Source organism: Schistocerca cancellata, chromosome 3 (assembly GCF_023864275.1).
Source record: "Schistocerca cancellata isolate TAMUIC-IGC-003103 chromosome 3, iqSchCanc2.1, whole genome shotgun sequence".
Taxonomy (NCBI): Eukaryota; Metazoa; Arthropoda; class Insecta; order Orthoptera; family Acrididae; genus Schistocerca; species Schistocerca cancellata.
The window spans coordinates 788,595,506-788,616,752 of NC_064628.1; the positions used below are offsets into that span (position 1 = coordinate 788,595,506).

Consider the following 21,247-nt stretch of genomic DNA (forward strand, 5'->3'; position numbering starts at 1 on the left):
CGTACTTCACTCTTGGCACTAAACTTGACGGTAGTTAACGTTCTCCAGACCATGTTACATTATGCCTTTCAACATCATATCACCTGGACCATCGAAACGATCATATTCCACGATGCTGGACGTAGCCTCATATGGCGAGAGGTGGGAACATACAATGCATTCAGCAACACTGGCGAAAGTGGTCTTTTTGGTAGTCTAGGTATTTTTATGTAGGGAGGCATAATGTTGAATGGGTGTACCACTGGCCATCACTTCTGTGACACTGTACCCCTTCACCATGTGCGTCTTTTCAGGGGTGCATTTGGCCCTGACTTCATTTGTATGTATGACAAAACGCGACCACAACGAACAGCGCAGGTTAAGGAGCTCATGGAATTAGAGGATATTCGGTAAGTGAACTGGCCTGCCTGTTCCCGCGACTTAAACCCAATCGAGTACGTTTGGGACGTGTTGGGGAGATGCACTGCAGCACGTGGACCAACGACTATACATCGGTTCTGAAACGCTCTGGTGGAGAAATTGGACGCCCTACATCCTTAACCCCCATGCGGCCAACATGCGAGCACATTGCAGTGCATGTACTGCCGTCCATGATGATCACACATTATTAACAACAATGCCCCGCTGTTTCTAACGTCCAGCGGACCATCATAAATCGCGGTAACTTCAGTGTAGTTATTGTCTTTGAATAAAAGTGACATTTGTGTTCATCTCATTGCGTCTTTCTTTCAGTTATCTTCTGTACTACACTGTAGCAATTCTTTCTATGTAGTATGGTCCATATTTCGTCTACTTATGTTACTTGCTAGAGACACACGTTTTGCACACTAAATCTATTGCCTACAGTCAGTGACACACGTTAACTGGTTTACTGCCCGTAGTTTCGTTTCTTGACGGCGTGCAGGATAATATTTTAGGGTGACTAAGTTCATGGTCAATTTATGGTTTTAGTGCACACGCGACTTATTCAGTTATGTGTGGTGTTAATTTTTCGAAGCTCATTTATGCCCCTATTTAACGAGCTGCATTTTCTTACACCGACGGCGCATTACATCTAATCGTTTATGAAACTGTGCTTCATAACACGAACTTGTTCAAATGGAGCTTCAACACCAATTCAGTGAACAAAAGACAAAATAACGATCTTTATGCTACAAACACCTATCTACTGTCCAAGAAGTTTATAGCACTCTGCAAAACAGCCTGAAGGCTGTTAATGACAAACTGCAGTCCTTAACTCGAGTTGAAAGCTTCTCTTCTAATAAACTAGTCCTCATCCCTGCACGAATACTTAATAACGGGAGTTTATTTCGCTGAACTGCAGTAATGGGCTGTGCGGCTGGTCCCGGCGGAGGTTCGAGTCCTCCCTCGGGCATGGGTGTGTGTGTGTGTGTGTGTGTGTGTGTGTGTGTGTGTGTGTGTGTGTGTGTGTGTTTGTCCTTAGGATAATTTAGGTTAAGTAGTGTGTAAGCTTAGGGTTCAAAAATGGTTCAAATGGTTCCGAGCACTATGGGACTTAACATCTGTGGTCATCAGTCCCCTAGAACTTAGAACTACTTAAACCTAACTAACCTAAGGACATCACACCATACATGCCCGAGGCAGGATTCGAACCTGCGACCGTAGCGGTCGCGCGGTTAAAGACTGTAGCGCCTAGAACCGCTCGGCCACTCCGGCCGGCTAAGCTTAGGGACTGATGACCTTAGCAGTTAAATCCCATAACATTTCACACACATTTTTTCGCTGAAAAGAACTGAAGCTAATGTGAGACATAATATGAGTAATTTAATCTTGCTTTATCAAAACCACAAATTAGGTAAACCACAGAACAGTAAGAAAGTTGTATTTATAAAGAGGATACAGGTTTGTTTATCTGAAACAGTCATCTTGACTTGAGTTTTTCAAAATGTCCCTGTTGCACGCGAAATGATTCCTACTAATAGGACATGATTTATATAGACAATAGGAAAACAGAGAATTAAAACTTGCAATTAATAAAAGTCAGAATTGAAATGTTGCTTTCTTTGTAAAGTATCAAACAAAAAAATCTACTTCTATGTTTTATTGTTCTATGCTTTTATGACATAGCGTCACCGACAGAGATGATCAGGGTTATAAAAATAGAGAGCATCGTTTTAGGCTTTCGGAAAAGTCCAATTTAGTACGATGATAACGCGCCAGAAGCACAGATTATGCAATTTGAATAGTTTATTTCAGAAACCACCTAAGTGACACTTTTAACAAAATGGAAATTTTGATGGGATGTTACTATTTGGAGATAAATACATCGTTTATTGCAGAAACAGCCTATGTTCCATATGAGGATTGCTATTAGGCAGCTGTATACTCTAAATAATTTTTTTCTTTCAGATAAAACCCAAGCACCGTCACTTAGGTTCTTTCTGCGGTAAATTCATCCTCCACTGATGACGGTTGGTGGCCCTGTTAGGATTACGTGTTTCGTGACCGTTCCTTTGTTTTTGCGGCGTCTGTTCTTGTTATGGTAATAAACATGGAGTGATCGAGTGTGTGTTTGTAGTGGAAATACAGGTGTATTTAGTGGTTATTAATTAGTGCGCAGTCCTTAAACAATGTCTGACAGTTCAGATGATGAACCTAATCCTAAGCGTAAACGTGGAGTGAGACATGAAGAAAAATACAAGCGGAACGTTGTCCGGAAAGCTTGAGTGCAAGGACTGAGGTACGTGTCCCACAAAGGAAAAGAGGCCGCCCAGAAAGCCCCACGAAACATTGTAATCTGTAAGTGTAGCTATCAAAGTCATTCAGACCTTACTGAAGAATCTATACAGGCACTCTGGAATAACTTTTATTCTTTGGAGCCGGCCGGAGTGGCCGAGCGGTTCTAGGCGCAACAGTCTCGAACCGCGTGACCGCTACGGTCGCAGGTTCGAATCCTGCCTCGGGCATGGATGTGTGTGATGTCCTTAGGTTAGTTAGTTTTAAGTAGTTCTAAGTTCTAGGGGACTGATGACCACAGCAGTTAAGTCCCAAGTGCTCAGAGCCATTTGAACCATTTTTATTTTATTCTTTGGAGAGTAAAAACACGCAAGACAACTACTTGCAAACATTGGTTGAGGTTAAGCCAGTAAAACATAGGCTTAAAAACCAGACGTTTGCTCAACGTGTGAAATATTATCTGTAAAACTGAGTTAAAACGCTAAGCGGAATGTAGCAACTGAAATGGTTTTTCATAACAGGAAATCCAAAAAATATTATTCAGCTAGGAAAGAAGCGTCTCAGAACAAAGACGATGACACTATGGCATTGGCGGCATTTGACTTCATGCAAAACCTGCCTTTGCCTCATATACCTGTACAGGAGGTATTTTATATGAGACAGCTCTGCATAAATGTTTTTTCAGTACATGACTTAAAAACTAATCGTTCGAAACTATGTGTGTACCATGAGGGAGAAGCGCACAAAGGTCCAGATGACGTCTGTTCTATGCTTCTGCATTACTTTGACACTGAAATTCCATCTAATGTCAAGCACCTCATATTGTTTTGTGATGGGCCAACGGGGCCAAAATAAGAATCACATAGTTGCGCGATTCTTATTGAATCTCTGTGACAGGGGTCGGTTTGGGAAAATTACTTTACTTTCCGTGGAAACTCTTTTTCGCCATGTGACATGGATTTTGGAAGCATTAAACGGCTCTTGAGGAAGGTGGACAGAATTTATATTCCAGTATTCTGAGCTCATGTTTAAGGCAAATGGGTCCGGACGTTTTTCCGTTTATCATCTTACCTGGGACGATGTTTTAGGTTTTAAGCGTTGGTGACCTACGTCGTACAAGGAAACTACAAACTCTGATGAAACATCAGGCAGGGATTTACCAAGAGAGCGTAAGGAGTCATTCAAAGTATCTAGTTACAAACAGTTCCTGTACTCTAAAGATACTCAAGGAAAAGTTGTGGCAAAGGCGTTTATTGGAGGATTTTCATCTACTTTCACTCTACTGAAAACTGACAGCCCACCTGAAATACCTTCTGAGAAGGCTTATCCTTTGGGAAAGGTACGTTGATTACAGTAATGTTATTAGTCGGATATCAAATTAGTGAGCAAGTAAAAACAATATTTTGTACCATTACAAACACTTAACTGGGTTTGCACAACGTAATTTTTGGTTTTAGGTTCCAATAAACAAACAGAAACTTTATGACCTGATAAAATTAATGGACTACACTGTTGGTTATGAAAAATTTTGTAACAGCATCATTCAATGGCCAACAACCGAGAAGGAAACTGTCTAGGTCATGCCAGAGGCTGAATAAAGCCAGAAAGGCGTTTACTGTACAAATTTGTATTTTGTGGTTCACTACTGTATGCCTGTTACATTTTTATAAATAAAACGGTGTTATTTACTTAATCTTTCATCTTAAAACATGCAAAGATTAATCAATTTACCTGTCTGTTTATTGCTACAGAAATTAACAGGAAAAGTGGTTTATTTCAGAAACAACCTAAGTGCAATATTTTTAAAAAATTGTTTATAGCATAGTAAATTTCTTTAAAATTATTTCTCGTATCGTACACATTTGTAGCACCTTAAAGGTTCGTTCAAAAATATTATAAGGAGATCAGACTTCAACTTACAATGCTACAGTTTTTTTTTTTAATTTCCCATCATCCTGGAAAAGGGTACTTAGGTGGTTTCTGCAACAAGTGATTCATTTACAGCTTACGTTGAAGATAAAAAGAAGAGGGTAGCCTAAGAGAAGCTCAACTGTACGCAAAAAAAACTAAATCAACATTAATAGACGTCAATAAAAATCGACAGAAAAGAACAGCTGAATAATACTACAGGCTATCGTGGCCAATACCAATGAATGTAAAAAAAAATCTAGATCAAGCCGCGGCATTTTCATCTATTTGTTCAAGATGTCTAACTATTTCACCTATCTATTGTGATTTTCTTCCAAAGTGTTCCGTCACTTACGGACGGCAGAAGAATGTTGAAGACGACTTTTGGAACCACGAAGTATTGAATACGCAGAGGAAAATAACGCAGCCTGATCATCTAGATTGTAGAAAATGTTAGTTTTAACTGAATCAGACCCGATAAGCAAGGACTCCCGAAATTACCTGTGCAGCCACGAGAGTATCAAACGCTCTAAAAAAGCTTGTAGCGTAAAATTAGGAAAGACAGATCTTTAACACTGCTAGGCAGTTCACGTTTTTTTTCCGTAATCATATAAGAACAGTGTGTTGCATGTACTCATAATAGAAGTTATAGTTACCATAATCATTTTAAGTGGAAATGAATTATTTACTATCACAAACCGCAATAAAACTCAACCCCAACATAACTTTTTGGTAAGCCGCGATATTCTCCGTCACGAAGACCGTCTACGCCTTCATCAAATGTGAAAGCTGTAGGAGTATCTAAATATAACTGATGCTTGTCTGTTGGTAACAGCTATGAATGCTTCCAACAAGGTGAAAGTAAATTCAATTAAGAGGCATCGCCTACAGGTCCACGCCAATTTCGGAAACAGTTTAGTCGGAATGCTCCCAATTTTGCCGTTACTGATGTTGCAGTAGCTCTAAACTTTATCCGGCTACTCTGATCACTGAGGGTTGATTACCGCGCACTATCGTTGTTCGCCGATGATGTCTTTCCGCAAGTTACGCATGTCGACAATTAGACATAACAGCTCCTCGGAGGACATGCTCCAACTAAGAACGCAGATACAGGAAGGGAAGGTGGAGACCTGCAATTTATAGCATGCTGAGTTATCGATTACATTAGACAGGAAGAAAGAGTTCATCGGGATTTCCTTCGTCGTATTGATAAACGACTATCGTGTCACACAGACGATTAATGTGCACATCATCACAAAAATATGCATTGCCAGTACTTAGTCGGTAACAGGAGCAGATATGGTGGCATACTTCCTGATCATCAGACCATGTGCCAATGTACTGCATTTCAAACTTCTCTCCAGTGTCTCACTGACTGAACACATGTGACACTACTGAAGGCGATCCGTCCGATTGATGAGGAAGTTAAGCTCGACATCTCCTTTTTTCGATAGGAGTACGCTAAGAGCCGGCACCTTTCATTCCTCTTGCATCTTAACCAACACAAACATGTCTCTACAGCTCCACGTGCACTCATACTCAACACGTAAGTAGCTAGTCTGGTCTGTGGGTAGACCAGTGTGGCTGCGGCGGTGTGATGTTCTGCTACCTATCACCTTTCGCTATCAGGCAGGAAGTTACACTCACCTGCTGATATGTTGTCCCTGGACCGTAAAGACTTCGGACTTCTGTTTCGTAGCATAACTGAAAACTTCATTTATTATGGAACAGTGGAAGAGTTGCGGAAGATGCTAAGCTGTAAAGTATAAAATTAGGCATATATTCTGCAACAGGACACATGAATAATCGAAAAGATTTGTCACGAAGCCACCTTACTGTAGAACCAGAAACAATACATGAAATCACAAACAGCACCTTACGTTTAACGATAATACCTTCAGTCCCAAGAGAGCGAGGAATGGTTGAACGAGAGAATGATAAGATCCTAGCCATGGGATTCGACTTACGAAAACAGGCACAGGGACCGAACGGAAAAGCTTACCTCATTGCGTTTTGCGAGGTCGCGATTCAGGGTGCTTGCGGTACAAGCAGTGTAACTGTGAGGTAGCAACTAACGTGACTGCTACAAGCTTCAGAAGGCGATCCATGCTAATCTACACGGACGGCCCTAACACAAGGCTGCTCAGAAGGCAATAAGAGACATCACTTGTATCACAAAATGGCGACAACTTCCGCAATACAACTGCGATGTGGGGGCGTCTACGATAAGCAACAGAAAGACGCCGGAGCGTGGCTTTCGATCCTATTTGTAATCTCGTGCACCGAACCGCAGTATGCGTCCGCAGTTAACAAGTGGGTCCCCGCAGCCAACGTGACACGGGGCGGGTCTTTGAGGTTGGAACACCTGTTTGTATCACCGAATTAGAGTGTACTGGTAATTCTACGCCACCGTGTGGCTTCAGCTAACATTCAAATGTAACGGCCAAGGACCCTAAAGAAAATTCGCCATTTTGAGTATTTTCTACAATAAACAAATGGAGAATGTGAAATTTACTCCGCCTTCTCCATTTTGATGTCTTTCGTATAGGCAGTCCCTTGGTGATATAAACTGACGGGGGAAAATTAAAAAATGGCTCTGAGCACTATGAGACTTAACATCTGTGGTTATCAGTCCCCTAGAACTTAGAACTACTTAAACCTAACTAACCTAAGGACATCACACACATCCATGCCCGAGACAGGATTCGAACCTGCGACCGTAGCGGTCGCGCGGTTCCAGACTGTAGCGCCTAGAACCGCTCGGCCACTTAGGCCGGCGGGGAAAATTAATCTAACAGCAAAAAGTGATTGATTTAGTTTGGTGAATTGCTTATTAATAATCCGACAGGTCTCAGATTATTAGCAATGAGTGGTTGAAATTATCGAATAAATTTTCTGTTGACATTTTTGTTTATGATCTGGTACAGCCCTTGCGGGCGCGCCACGCACGTCGTATGTTCTCAAAAAGTCTGGGTTACATGTATACTTACGACAGAACATTTTGTATTTCGAGAAGAAAAGGGGCCACATTTCCGATTAAGCAGCTGAACCTGCCGTTTGTAGTTCCCAGCCAACAATGCCATCCGACTTCGCAAAGATGTCATATCTTTTAACACAGTTATTTTCCTCAATTATACAATCATCTGTGATTGTATGAATCTTGTCTCGATCCACCACAACGTTTTCTCCAGGGAAGATCTTTCAAACATTTCCGGCGATGAGAGATGCTCTTGATTCGTTTATACGCCATCATCTTAACGCGCTTCAGCCACGTGGAGCCCATTTTTCAAAAATTATTACATAATATTCTTTTCCTTAATGAGAATCTGTTCTCTTCGAAATCTGACTACACGGCCTTGTGGAATAGTGGCCAGCAGCTAAACCACCTCAGTTTTTTCCTTGAATGGGAAGGTCTGATACGACTCCATCCAGGCTCTCGAGGTTAAATAAAAAGCTGTTTGAAATAATAAACAGCGATATTGATAGGCAAGCCGTCGAACTGACGTCAACCCAAAGAGTGTGACCCACATGACATTTATTTATTCACAAACAGCCTCATAATGCCGGCAGTGGGAAGGACGGCAATGAATCGATAAATGCAAGATAATGTCCAGATTTTTTGAGCCTTGGTTGGTAACATGAGGAAAAGAAATTCCTTGTGGTGATATAACAGCCGATTAATTGTGGTGACTTAACGTTAATGAGATATTTTACACGAATGTCTCTGTAGTTGACAACAAAGCAAGTTCTGAAGCTTTGCAACGCTTTAACTACATGTTGTGACACATAAGACTTATATCCGCGTTCATTTTCTTCGCCCTTTTTAAAAAAGAATGGAGAAGGAAATAAGTTGCCTGATAAAAACGTGAAGCACCCATAAGATGAGGAAGAAACGAAACGAAACTTCAAGGATTGAGAGCGTTTGTGAAGTGACTCAAATTAACAAAGGACTTGGCAGAATGAGCCCACTAGCAGTTACGACGTAGCATTCCCTCTGACGTGGATGCATCCACTCATTCCGTTGCAGAGGGGTGTCAATCCCGTTATATCCTCTCCTGAGGCAAGCTGGCCCATAACTGTTGCACCTGATCCTTGATATCCTCGGTACTTGCACCTGGACGGAGTTTCCGTCCCAGCTGGTACCACACAAATTCTACCGGTGACAGATCTGTGGATCTCGGTTCAGATGGCTCTAAGTACTATGGGACTTAACATCTGAGGTTATCAGTCCCCTAGACATAGAACTACTTAAACCTAACTAACCTAAGGACACCACACACATCCATGTCCGAGGCAGGACTCGAACCTGCGACCGTAGCGGTCTCGTGGTTCCAGACTGCAGCGCCTAGAACCGCACGGCCACTACGGCCGGCTGTGGATCTCGCTGGGAACGGAAGTACCTCAACATCACCCAGACAGTTCATAGTGATGCGTGCCATGTGTGGACGGATATTGTCCTCTTGAAAAATGTCACGACATTGGCACATGAGACGCAACACACGAGGACGTAGCATGTCAGTGAGGTACCGCTGTCCCGTGAGAGCCCCCTCAGCAACTAACAACTGTGACCTGAAGTCATACCGGATGGCTCCTCACACCGTGACGTCAGAAGTAACTGTGCTATGTGTTTCCAACCCACACCCTGGAAGAATGAGACCTCTCCGCAGATCGCCGCCGCCGCCAGACCCGCCCACGGTAGTCATCCGGGCAGTGCGGCACTGCAATTTATCGCTAAACACAACGCAACTGCATTCATCAGCAGTCCATGTTGCCCGATCACGGCACTACTCTAAATGTAGCCCATTGTGTTGTGGTGCTAACCCTTTAACTGCCAGCGACATATACAGGCTGATACAGGTTGGTTTGCGCAACCTGCAATGCCTTCAAATACCACCTGCAAGATTTTAATATTCTCTCGTTCGCTATGCGCAAACTATCGATCCTACAGAAAAAATGAACAAATCTTTTCGCAGGAAATATAATATAGTTAAATTTTGTACTGGGAAACATTTTTCCTACAGGCCATAGTTTTCGAATTATTCAAGAAAAACGTACAAAAGTGACCTTCAAACACGTTTTCCTTGAATAACTCAAAAACCGTGGCCGGCAGCGAAAACGTATCACAATACAAAATTTAACTACATTAAATTTCCTACAGAACGGTCGTGCTCATTTTTTCTGTAGGACTAATATGAAAATTCGCACGTGCTTATGAAGGGTAGAAATAATATTGCAGGTCGTATAAAACGACATCGGTGGACGCAACTGACTCACCCTGTATATCCATGCACAGTAATAGTGCCTCCAGTGTTAACTACGTATATATGCAACAGTAGCTGAGCAAGCCAGCAGTTCTCATGTTCGATATAAACACTTTGAGGTTTTCTTAGTAAACGCTTGCTATAAAACAAATGCTTATATGTGGGCAATTGATATTTAAATTCATCTCTCTTCCACTACTTGTATGAAAGAAGAACAGACGCAGTAGGTACAGCTCGTATGAACAGGAAAGGTACGCGAAAATTTGAAGCCAAATTACAAAGAGTTGAGATGGAATTTAGGCCAAAAGACACTGACACCTTTGAGGGGACATGACAAGAGAGACCTCTACATTGATGATATGCTATACTGCTATAATCAAATCAGCTGAGAAAATAAGTTACCCAACTAATACCGAAGAATTTAAACCAAAATGTGTGTTGGATTGCGATTCTATGGGTGCAGTAGACAAATGCGACTTGCTACTTAGCTCGACGAAATGTGTTCGCAAAATATTGAGTTGTTACAAAGGGCTCATTTACTGCTCCTGAGACATGTGCGTGCTAAATTCCCATGTATTTACAAAGTCCACAGCGAAAAGAATACTCCAGTCACCAGTTTTCATCTCAGCCTCATTCTTGGGACATTATAGACATACCACGAAGAAAGGGAAAGCATCGTGATGTTCTGAATCAGATGAGAAAAATCCATTGCGCCTTCGGGAAACGCACTTTCCAAGTACCAGAAAAGCTACACGGACCTTTTAATTTGATGCATAATATGCAGCTAGGACAAGAAAAAAGAACAAAGAAATCACGCTATGTAGTACGGAATGTGATTGTGGAGCTATATTGTGCCTTGTTTGGAAATATATCACGCAAAAATGTCCCTTTCTGCAATATGTTTCTTTGTAATGTTACCTAATCTTACGGACTTCAACAATAAAGTATATTCTAAGCAAAATTTAACTTATCGCTGAGAAGAAATATGTAAGGGCCTACGATGATATCGACTCGGCGCTGCAGCGCTCAGCACCGTACCGCAAGGGGGTATTCCACAGAACGTTTTATCACGTGTTTTCCCCACGGGGAAGCTGGCAGGGAACCCGCGCGAGAAAATGTCGAGACCGACTTCGCGTGGCTTCTCGCGCGGTGAGTTACGCGTTTTGCCCTGTGTGAAACAGCAAAGCACATCTTTCCCTTGAGTTTTGCTTTACTGCGCATACGCAATAGAACAGCAATGAAGTATTATTAACTGCACATCTTTCAATGAGAAAATATCTTGTCCAGTATGAGTGACTCGCGGCATTATTCTAAAGAGTTCATAACAGATATCATTGAAATGCATAAGGACTTTCCTTGGCTGTGGAAAATTAAATATGCTTCTTATACAGACAGGCAGTTAGAGGATACTACTTACGCAGTACTAGTGAAAAAGTTCCAAGAAATTGATCCCAGCGCAGACGAGCAGGTTGTGATCAAGAAATTTGCATCTTGGAGGAACTCGCGAAAGAAAGAATATAAAAAGGTTGCAGAATCCCTTAAGCCTGGTACTGGTACAGAAGACGTTTATCAGGCTATTTTGTAGTACTCTCAACATTTCAGTTTGCTCACACATCAATATTTTCCACGTCACTATTTCCACCATAGCTGATTAGGTAAGTGACTCTTCGTTTATGCGTTTTCGTTTTATTAATTTACAAAAGTTAATAAATAATGTTGCTCAAGTTCAAGTATAATCACGCACCGGCTGTTCAAATGTGTAGTTTCATACTCACGTCTTTAGTTTTATTTTAAAAGCACGACATGTTCTGGAAGCTGGAATCTAATTTTTTCATGTTCTTGAAAGCTTTATACAATTACGTGGAAAAAATTTGTAAACTGTCTATCGCTATTGTCAAAGACGTAAAGAATTACATACTTTATTTCATGGTAAACGCACATAGCAGTTGCGCGTGACTGTCTCAAAGAAATGTGTCCGATAGACGATAACTGAAAATTCTGCTCTCACGATTTAGTACCTTGTGACTGTAGGTCTTCATAAAATCACGCCTTAAGGTGAAGCCTTCATCTTCTACAAAAACTTATGGCAGTTTCTGGCTCATAACACAAGATGGACACGATATTTTTAACTTATTTTTCTTCAGTTCGTCGTAAAATATTGTTTCAATAATACCACCATCAGATACCCGGTCATTAATTCCAAAGTCTACCGTAATAAACTCGTAATTTGCGTTTGCTGTCCCAAGCAACACCATGTTATGGTAGCCTTTACACTTTTAATGCCGAGCGGAATTGCGGATTGCGCGGCGCCTCCCGCCGGAACTTCGAGTCCTCCCTCGGCCATGGGCGTGTGTGTTGTCCTTAACATACGTTAGTTTAAATAGTGTGTAAGTCTTGGGACCGATGACCTCAGCAGTTTGGTCCCTTAGGAATTCGCTCACATACGAAATGGTTCAAATGGCTTTAAGCACTATGGGACATCTGAGGTCATCAGTCCCCTAGACTTGGAACTACTTAAACCTAACTAACCTAAAGACATCACACACATCCATGCCCGAGGCAGGATTCGAACCTGCGACCTGCGACTCCTTAGCAAAGAGAACTGTTGGACTTTCTGATGGCAGATTCTCTTGCATCACGATGCCTGAGGAGATGGTGTAAATGGGTTAGTGAAGTAGATGGCTCTACGTCTGCTTAGCACCACACGCAAGGGACACATCTTGCTTACTGCAGAGTCCCGGTTACAGCATGGTAGTTTTATTTCGGCCAATTCCCTCACGAAGGCGGTTAAGTAATCTCCAAGTCGGTCAAAGCAGGCTGTTTCCTTTTTTAGTGGTATCCAGTCACTTTTAGCTGCGTCCTGCTAGCGTCGAAGTCTCGCGTCTGTCTTTATGTATACAGTAATTTGCATGTTCCCGACTGAAGCGCCTAAAACCGCTCGGCCACAGCGACCGGCTCACATTTGAACACTTTTAATAATACGAATCACTCACAGGAGGACAATAAAAACGCATGTATTTCCCAGTATTACAACGAAGACAATCCGCAAATTGCCACTTTTCTTCTAACTCTTTTGCAATGTAAATCCATTCCTCTTCAAACCCGGAAACTGAAAAATGGGAAAGAAAAAATTAAGCTACAAAGAACCGCAAGTCTTGAATAATTAATTTGCAATTTTTTAAATTTACAACTTATCTTCATATATTCATTTCTCAAAGACATGAAAATTTCGCCCCAAGTTTCTTGTATAATTTTCGAGAGACTTGGTTGCGAAATAGCTACGTTATGCTCGACATCAGTGTATGTACGCCCAGCAGCCAATTACCAATGTTGCTGCTAATTTCTGATGCAGTGACACAGCTGCCCTGATCAGTGTGTCTTGTCTTTGCGGTACAGGGCTGACAAGTGCCGGTATGTTTCTTCTTCTTTGGTAATTCTTGAAATCATCACTCTCAGAAGCTGACAACAATTTTAAGTGTAAGAACTCCTCTCTTCTTTGCAGCCATTTCTTCATCCAAAACTTTGGTCTCCTACTCTCCTTTTTCCCAAGCAGCCATATAGTTTCACAATCGAAAGTACACACAACGACATAAAATAACAACGTTATTGTCCAGCCTGTCCTGCTTCACACAGCAGACTTTTAGTCTGTGCGGGAACAGCTACGGTTGAAGAGTTTCCTCGTCGAGAAATTGCGCATTTTCCCCAGGGAGAATGTGTCCTGTGGAATAGCGATTCGCACGAACAATTTACCAGTGGGGAAAATGCGCGCGTTTTCCTCCGCATCAAAATTTGCGCCCAACAAACTGCGCATTTTCCCCCGCGGCACAATGTCGTGTCGAATAGCAACGACGCAAGGGTGGATTGCGCAGGATACTGAGCGGTAAAACGTGCTGTGGAATGCCCCCTTGGTCCTGATAACGCTGTCTCCTTAGCAAAGAGAACTGTTGGACTTTCTGACGGCAGAATCTCTTGCATCACGATTCCTGAGGAGATGGTGTAGATGGGTTAGTGAAGTAGATGGCTCTACGTCTGCTTAGCACCACACGCAAGGGACACATCTTGCTTATTGCAGAGTCCCGGTTACAGCATGGCAGTTTTATTTCTGCCAGTTCCTTCACGAAGACGGTTAAGTAATCTTCAAGTCGGTCAAAGCAGACTGTTTCCTCTTTTGGTGGTATCCAGTCACTTTTAGCTGCGTCCTGCTAGCGTCGAAGTCTCGTGTCTGCCTTTATGTGTACAGTAATTTGCATGTTCGTTGTAATTGAAAGAAGGAAAGGAGGCTAAGGGTTTCACGCCTCATTAACGTCGAGATCATTGGTGACGCAGCACTATGTCGGAATAGGAAGGTTGGGGGAAGATCTGTGACTGCATCTACATCTACAAATGTAGTGAGCTAGCGACACTACAGCATGTGGCAGACAGTACATTAAAAAAAAAAAAAAATTTGTCTCTCGCTTTCCTCCTCCTCCGGCTTTCTCCCTACGCCGCCCTCCCCCCCCCCCCTCCTCCCACCAACCACTCATGTCCGCCCTTCCCATGTCCATAAGCAACTGGAGTGCGGCAAGAAGTCCCACGCCCGGGTTCCCGGGTTCGATTCCCGGCGGGGTCAGAGATTTTCTCTGCCTCGTGATGGCTGGGTGTTGTGTGCTATCCTTAGGTTAGCTAGGTTTAAGTAGTTCTAAGTTCTAGGGGACTTATGACCACAGCAGTTGAGTCCCATAGTGCTCAGAGCCATTTGAACCATTTTTTTTTTTTTTTTTTTTTGCGGCAAGAAGGATTGTTCGTATTATTTTGTAGAAATTGGAATTACTCTACTACTTTCCCATGTGGTCTTTGTGCGATATATTTGCTGCAAGTAGTAATATGTTTACGGAAATTGTATCGGAACATGACCTCTCAGAATTCCAAAATATCGCTCTCCACTCTTTCGTTGCAGTTTGTTGATCATTTATGCGCAAATCTCGGAATGACTGTACAAACTCTAAATTTCTTCTTTAAATATTTTCTACGTCTTCCATCAATCCACCTTGCCAATGATCCCACAACAACGAACAATTATCAACAATTGGCAGAACATATACTGGTATCTAGTCTGGCAATGTCTGTTAATTCAGGGTCAACGATCTGAGTCGAGAGGCAAAGCGTAAGTCGCTTGCTGTGATTTTTGCTTCCCTAGCTAGTAGTTTTCGGCAGGCGGCAGATTTAAATGGAGGGCAGTGCCAGTGGACGCGATAAGTTTTCCTAATGTGTTAGCTGGGCAGCAGCCGACCGTGAAGGCGCGAAGTGCGCAGCTCCCGGCCGGTTTTCGTCTATTTGCAGCAGCGCGTCGTGGCGGGCGCACGGTTGCGTCACTGGGGCCTTTGGCGGTTATTACTCGCGCCGGCAAATCGTTTAGCCGGGTGGCGAGCCGGACTATACTTAGTGCCGATGCGCCGTCGTACCAGCCGGCTATTTGTTCGCTGAAGGCCGCCTATTGCCTAGTCTAAAATATGTTTCAAATGGCTCTGAGCACTACGGGACGTAACATCTGAGGTCATCAGTCCCCTAGAACTTAGAACTGCTTAAAGTTAACTAACCTAAGGACATCACACACATCCATGCCCGAGGCAGGATTCGAACCTGCGACCGTAGCGGTCGCGCTATTCCAGACTGAAGCGCCTAGAACCGCTCGGCCTCCCCAGTCTCTTCACGGAATAGAACACGAGGCACGGCTCGGTAACAAAAATTTTATCGAGTTACCCTATCGTCAGTGACGCTGAGTATTGTTAAGGAGATCCGTTACGCACTATAAATCAACAAGAAAAATTAGGACTTAACGTCCCGCCAATGCCATTAGACAGAGAGAAATAGTGCAAAAAATCGGCTACGCATTTTTGAAGGAAACTAAACAGTAATTTGCCTTCATGCTAATTTACGGGCGGAGCAGTAAGCCTCGCGAACAGTTTCAACTGCAAAAGTAAGTGTGGACATATCGTTGTACGTACGGGCCGACTGTGAAGCCATTATATTCCTCCTAAAGTCACACAATTGAGGAAACAAAAAGTTTTTCGGTCCCACTGAAATGACCATCATGGCCTTTACTACGCCACACAATTGACTGTAGGGGATATTCAAGTCCCATTTCACTCGACGATGGAACAAAACTAAAGAAGAATTGTCCAAAGTGTTGATTAAGCCTTTCGAAGCGATAATCCCTGTGTTATGCATAATGGTGAATATAGAGATCCGCTGGATAGATATACTGTCTTACCAAAAGTATCCGCACACCCCTATGTAATGCGGAATTGGCCACTAAACGTGACGAGAAGCGGACCCGCCAGTACAAAAGGAAGCGGGTACCATTGGTTGTACGCCGCTGGTGGTCATGAAAGGCGCCGTAACGGCTGTACGATACATGAATGCCATCCTCCGACCACAATCTCGATCAACAGTGCCTTGATGAACTTGTGGTTAGTATACCACAACGAATACAGGCATGCATCGATGCAAGAGGACGTGCTACTGGGTATTAGAGGTACAGGTGTGTACAGCAATCTGGACCACCACCCCTGGAGGTCTCCCTTTATGGTGGTACAACATGCAATGTGTGGTAGAAATGATGTTTATATTGATCTCTATTCCAATTTTCTGTACAGGTTCCGGAACTCTCGGAACAGAGGTGATGCAAAACTTTTGTGGATGTGTTTATTTCCCTTTATGAGCTGTCAGCGAGTCCGACTGCTACACGGATGACCCCAGTCCGACTATCAGTGCTGTCTAGGAAGTTTCATCGGTAGGGCGATTGCAACGTTCGCACGGACAGTAAAGGAGATACATGAAGGAGAAGTAGAAGCTGTAATTCGGCAAGCAAGCATTAACGCCGGGAGACTGGTGTAGAAACTACATGCTGCTCCTGCACCGTCGTCACAGCACGCCTCTCACAAAGGACTGTCCCGATCACCGAATTAGTTGCCTGTTTCCACCGTGGAATGTTTTTTTTCCTTTTTTTCTTATTCTTCTTTTAGCTGTTGTACCGGGGAGATTTCGTGCTGAACAGCTTAAACGCACACTTGAAAGAAAAAAAAAAAAAAAACCGCACGGTAGATCCGCCTGCACACGTCGCGAGTTTCTACCGCTTGTCTTCGCGTTTACAAACCCTATCTTGGCCAGCAAGGTCGCCGTATCCCTCCCCAATTTAGAAAGTTTGGAGCATAGTGGGAAAGGTCCTCCAACCAGCTCGAGTTTTGACGATTTAATGCGTCAATTGGACAGACGTTGGCACGATACTTCCGAGGAGTATCGTGAGGATTCCAGAATTAAGTTTTTAAGGTTTTAAAAGTAAAACACTATGTTACCGGAAACCTCTTAAAATCAGTAGACAGTCTGGAGATAGCGATAACTAATATAGACTAAGCCACTGCCCATTGGCAGGCAGAGGCGGCGGGACTGAAGGTAACGCATACACAACACGGCACGCAGCGGGGTAACAGCACGTGATTGGATGAAATCACATAGTCGTTAGAAAGTGCAAATAGATCCCAGTCCGAAAATAGAATTTACGCTCCCAATTGCTCCATTATTTGTTCATGCGCGGAGCTGACAAATACTGTAAGAAGTGTGTTTCGAGAGAATCAGTTTGGTTTAAATACGTATAACCGTTTAGGGTACAAAAATTATTTGAAAGCGGCCACCAATAAAATAGCTTCATCCTTTCGAGTCGAATTTCTAGAAAATTAGATCAGAATTATTGGTAATCAGGAACCTCATACAACAAAGATAATATCGTTTCACATCTGAACTAAAATAGGACAGGGAAAATCACAACGTCTTGCTGGGATGTTTTAACACAACTAATGTTTTACACACACAGCACTCTGCAGCTCGCCCGAAACTCAGGAACTTCGTTTTGATGACTTAAAAGTCGATTTGAGTGAACGGGATTTAATTTTAATATTTTATTATTTTGGGCCGGTATCAAGCCATACATCCATCTTCAGCGGAACATTAAAAGTATCGCTATGTCGTATACACAGTTTTCAAGATATGTACTTTGAACAATGTCTTTAGTAGGTTGGTTGATTTTTTTTTGGGGGGGGGGGGGGAGGGGGGTGACAAACAGTTGAACAATGTGTTGGTTCAAATGGCTCTGAGCACTATGGGACTTAACATCTGAGGGCACCATTCCCCTAGAACTTAGAACTACTTAAACCTAAATAACCTAAGGACACCACACACATCCATGCCCGAGGCAGGATTCGAACCTGCGACCGTAGCAGTCGCGCGGTTCCGGAATGAAGCGCTTACAACCGCTAGGCCACAACGGCCGGCTAACAATGTGTTGAAATAGTCAAGACCATTATTCGGTACTGATTTCATGGATGACGCAAAGCAACCCACTTCTCGTTGAAAGCCTTCGTCGAAATAACATTTGCCAGAAATATTGCATTAAATTATAAGCATCTGATGCTTTTCGTACAACTATACTTGACAAATATGCCATGAAAATATAAAAATAATAAAATTTGATAAACTGGATGACTGTTTCATCCACTTACGACGTTCCATGTATTCAGATAACGACGATTTCCCTCCTCTGCCTACCAGTCATTTTTAATTGCTGCTGTTCTGTTTGTTTGGATATATACGTCGTCCTGAGATGCAGCCATTTATCTTACATGATATCTGAATTTGCATAGCTTTGAAGAAATGTGACCCACTTGCTTACACCTATTCACTTTCATCTGCAACGAACGCTATTTTCGTGCGGGTGTTACCTTCCACAAGCAACGCACTTAAGTACTTACATCTGTGGCATGCACTGACTGAAATGGAAATATTTCGGTAGGCTGAGCATCCACGCCTTTCACAGAATTTATACAGTCAAAGCATTTTTCCACACTACAACCGGAAGCAGTTTCACAATATCGAGTTCCATTAACAGACATTTCCGCAGCAAAAAACCTCAGCGCAACGTAGGCATATACATACGCTGCCTATGAGAGACAAGTCACTCACCGTCATAATGGCCATGGGCCTACGATTAGGACTCCTTTGACTCAGCGAGAGCGGCACACCAGAGCGCGAAGCTGCTCGCCGGCTGTGGATGACGGGACGGCAGCCAAGTCGACGCGTTTCCAGGACCAAGGCTGCAGATGACTGCACTGCGGTACTTCGAGGAAGCCGGCCGCCGGTGTGCGGGAACCAACCAGCGGCAAGCTGGTCACGGGCTATCTGCGTTTTCGCTATTTCTCAGATCGTAGCTCTGCGGCACATTCCAACTCAAGAGCCCTCTCCACTATTTCACGATACTGTATTTGTTTCTTTTTTTTTTTGTTTGTTTCCCTGGAACTTCCTGTTTTGACGATCTTCGGGGCAGCACTCAGAATAATTATTCAATTTGTAGTACTACAATTTTTTTTTGTGAACTGTGTATAAAACACTATCACTTCAGTTCGAGGCGGGTCTTCTGACGTCCTTTCTCGGTTTGGATGTTCAGTACTTCTTTCTTAACTAGTGTCTTATGCTGACACACAGTGATATGCAATACTTTGATCTAATGAAAAAGCACCTGGAACACGTCCAGCACACCGACATGACGAGGCTGCAGTATCTTAAAGCAGATTTCTCCTCTGCACGCAGCTCATCCTTAATGTACTGATGTTTATAATATTTGGACTAGAATTTGTGACTGTGTTGAAAAGGAAGGGGCACCAGTGCCATCGTGGTGTGCCGACATAAGATAGTAACTAATGAGAGCTCTAGCCACATTATCATCTGAAGGATTCGAGCTTAAAGACCTGTAGACGTTGAGATAATTGGAGCTCTGCCTGAGATGCAAGAGGACGAAGAAGGATATTCACTAGTTTATGAATCACTTGCTCAGTTTCCTGTCCTGAAAATTTCCGTTGTATACCACTTGTCAGTTTTGGCATACGTAACAACACTGTCGATGTGTTCCCTCCCCATGTACTTCGCCTATAGTCCGAGAAATACTCCAAACAAAACGAGTAGCAACAAAGATGTGCAACACCACATTCATCGTATTTATCAGTACTCCCGCGTTCCTCGTTTTCTGTCTGATAACTATTGTTTTAACCAGAATCCTAGTCAGCTGGCATCAAACTACAGCATACATCAACAATCATCGCATTTCTTAAACCAGATGCAAATCTGCTGTAATAAAATGATTGGGCACGTATAACGCATACTTTTTAAAACAACAAAATGGTTCAAATGGCTCTGAGCACTATGCGACTTAACTTCTGAGGTCATCAGTCGCCTAGAACTTAGAACTAATTAAACCTAACTAACCTAAGGACATCACACACATCCATGCCCGAGGCAGGATTCCAACCTGCGACCGTAGCGGTCGCTCGGTTCCAGACTGTAGCGCCGGCTTAAAACAACAAAAAGATCATTTACAAAGTATTTGAAATGTTGAATGTCTAATGACGGGCATAACATTCGAAATTAATAACCTCCCTCACATACTTCCTTCCAAAATTTTCCGAGTTTGGAAATACTGGCGGAAACACATACAGAATGAATGTCTCCTCTTCACAAAGAGCCATTCAATCTTAAAACCACGCTGAAAGTCCCTAGAGGTATATGCAATTTTATATTTCCCGGTAGTTAAAATTTACTAACAACACACTTGTTATAGACTGGGAAATATTCGATAATCGGATTAGATAGTACGTATCATTCGTGTTCTACATACCCTAGTGGACTGGTTTGCTTAGATCAACTTCGCTTTCACCTAACTAACCGGCCATCCATGCTATAACAGTTATCAATTAGTTTACAACAAATATGAACTGTACTGTAGTATCTGACTGCCGTATGCGCGAGCTGTTGGCAGAGTTGAATGTCATGTTTCACCTTACTATCCATGACAGTATGAGCTATAGCTACCTGCGTTTCCAGTTGCACTGGTTGACATAACCGAATGTAGCGTAATCTGATTTCTTTTGTTAGCCTCAACGCATCGCAGGATGTTTTAAAGCGGGAAAGAAGAAATATTTCTTCCCGACAAATACATGTTCCATATTGACACAAAGGTTAACTTCCGATTGAAACATACAAACAATGAAAAACAGTGTGTTTTATGAGTGATGAAATTAAAGATTTCACCTTTCTGTCCATATTAATAGCCATACTAATCGCTACTGGTTATCGAAAAGCCTCTGGTAGTCGAATTATTGGTCCGGCATTCTTCGAGATAATAAGTTTATTTTAAAAGTTTCGAGAAGTTCTATTCTCAGTCACTATCAGAAAACATAAGACAGTTCTCCTTTAAAAAAAAATAAAGAAAAAAAATAATGAAGCTACGTGGCACACCTCTTCGTCATTCGCTTCTCCACACACACACACACACACACACACACACACACACACACCAG

The 21,247-nt window shown here is 42.7% G+C and overlaps 1 protein-coding gene across 3 annotated transcripts in view; it reads right to left on the reverse strand.

Moving 5' to 3' along the window:
* The window catches only part of LOC126175841 (6-phosphofructo-2-kinase/fructose-2,6-bisphosphatase 2), a 363,291-nt gene that overhangs the window by 213,041 nt on the left and 129,003 nt on the right, over positions 1–21,247 (reverse strand). The window lies entirely within an intron of this gene.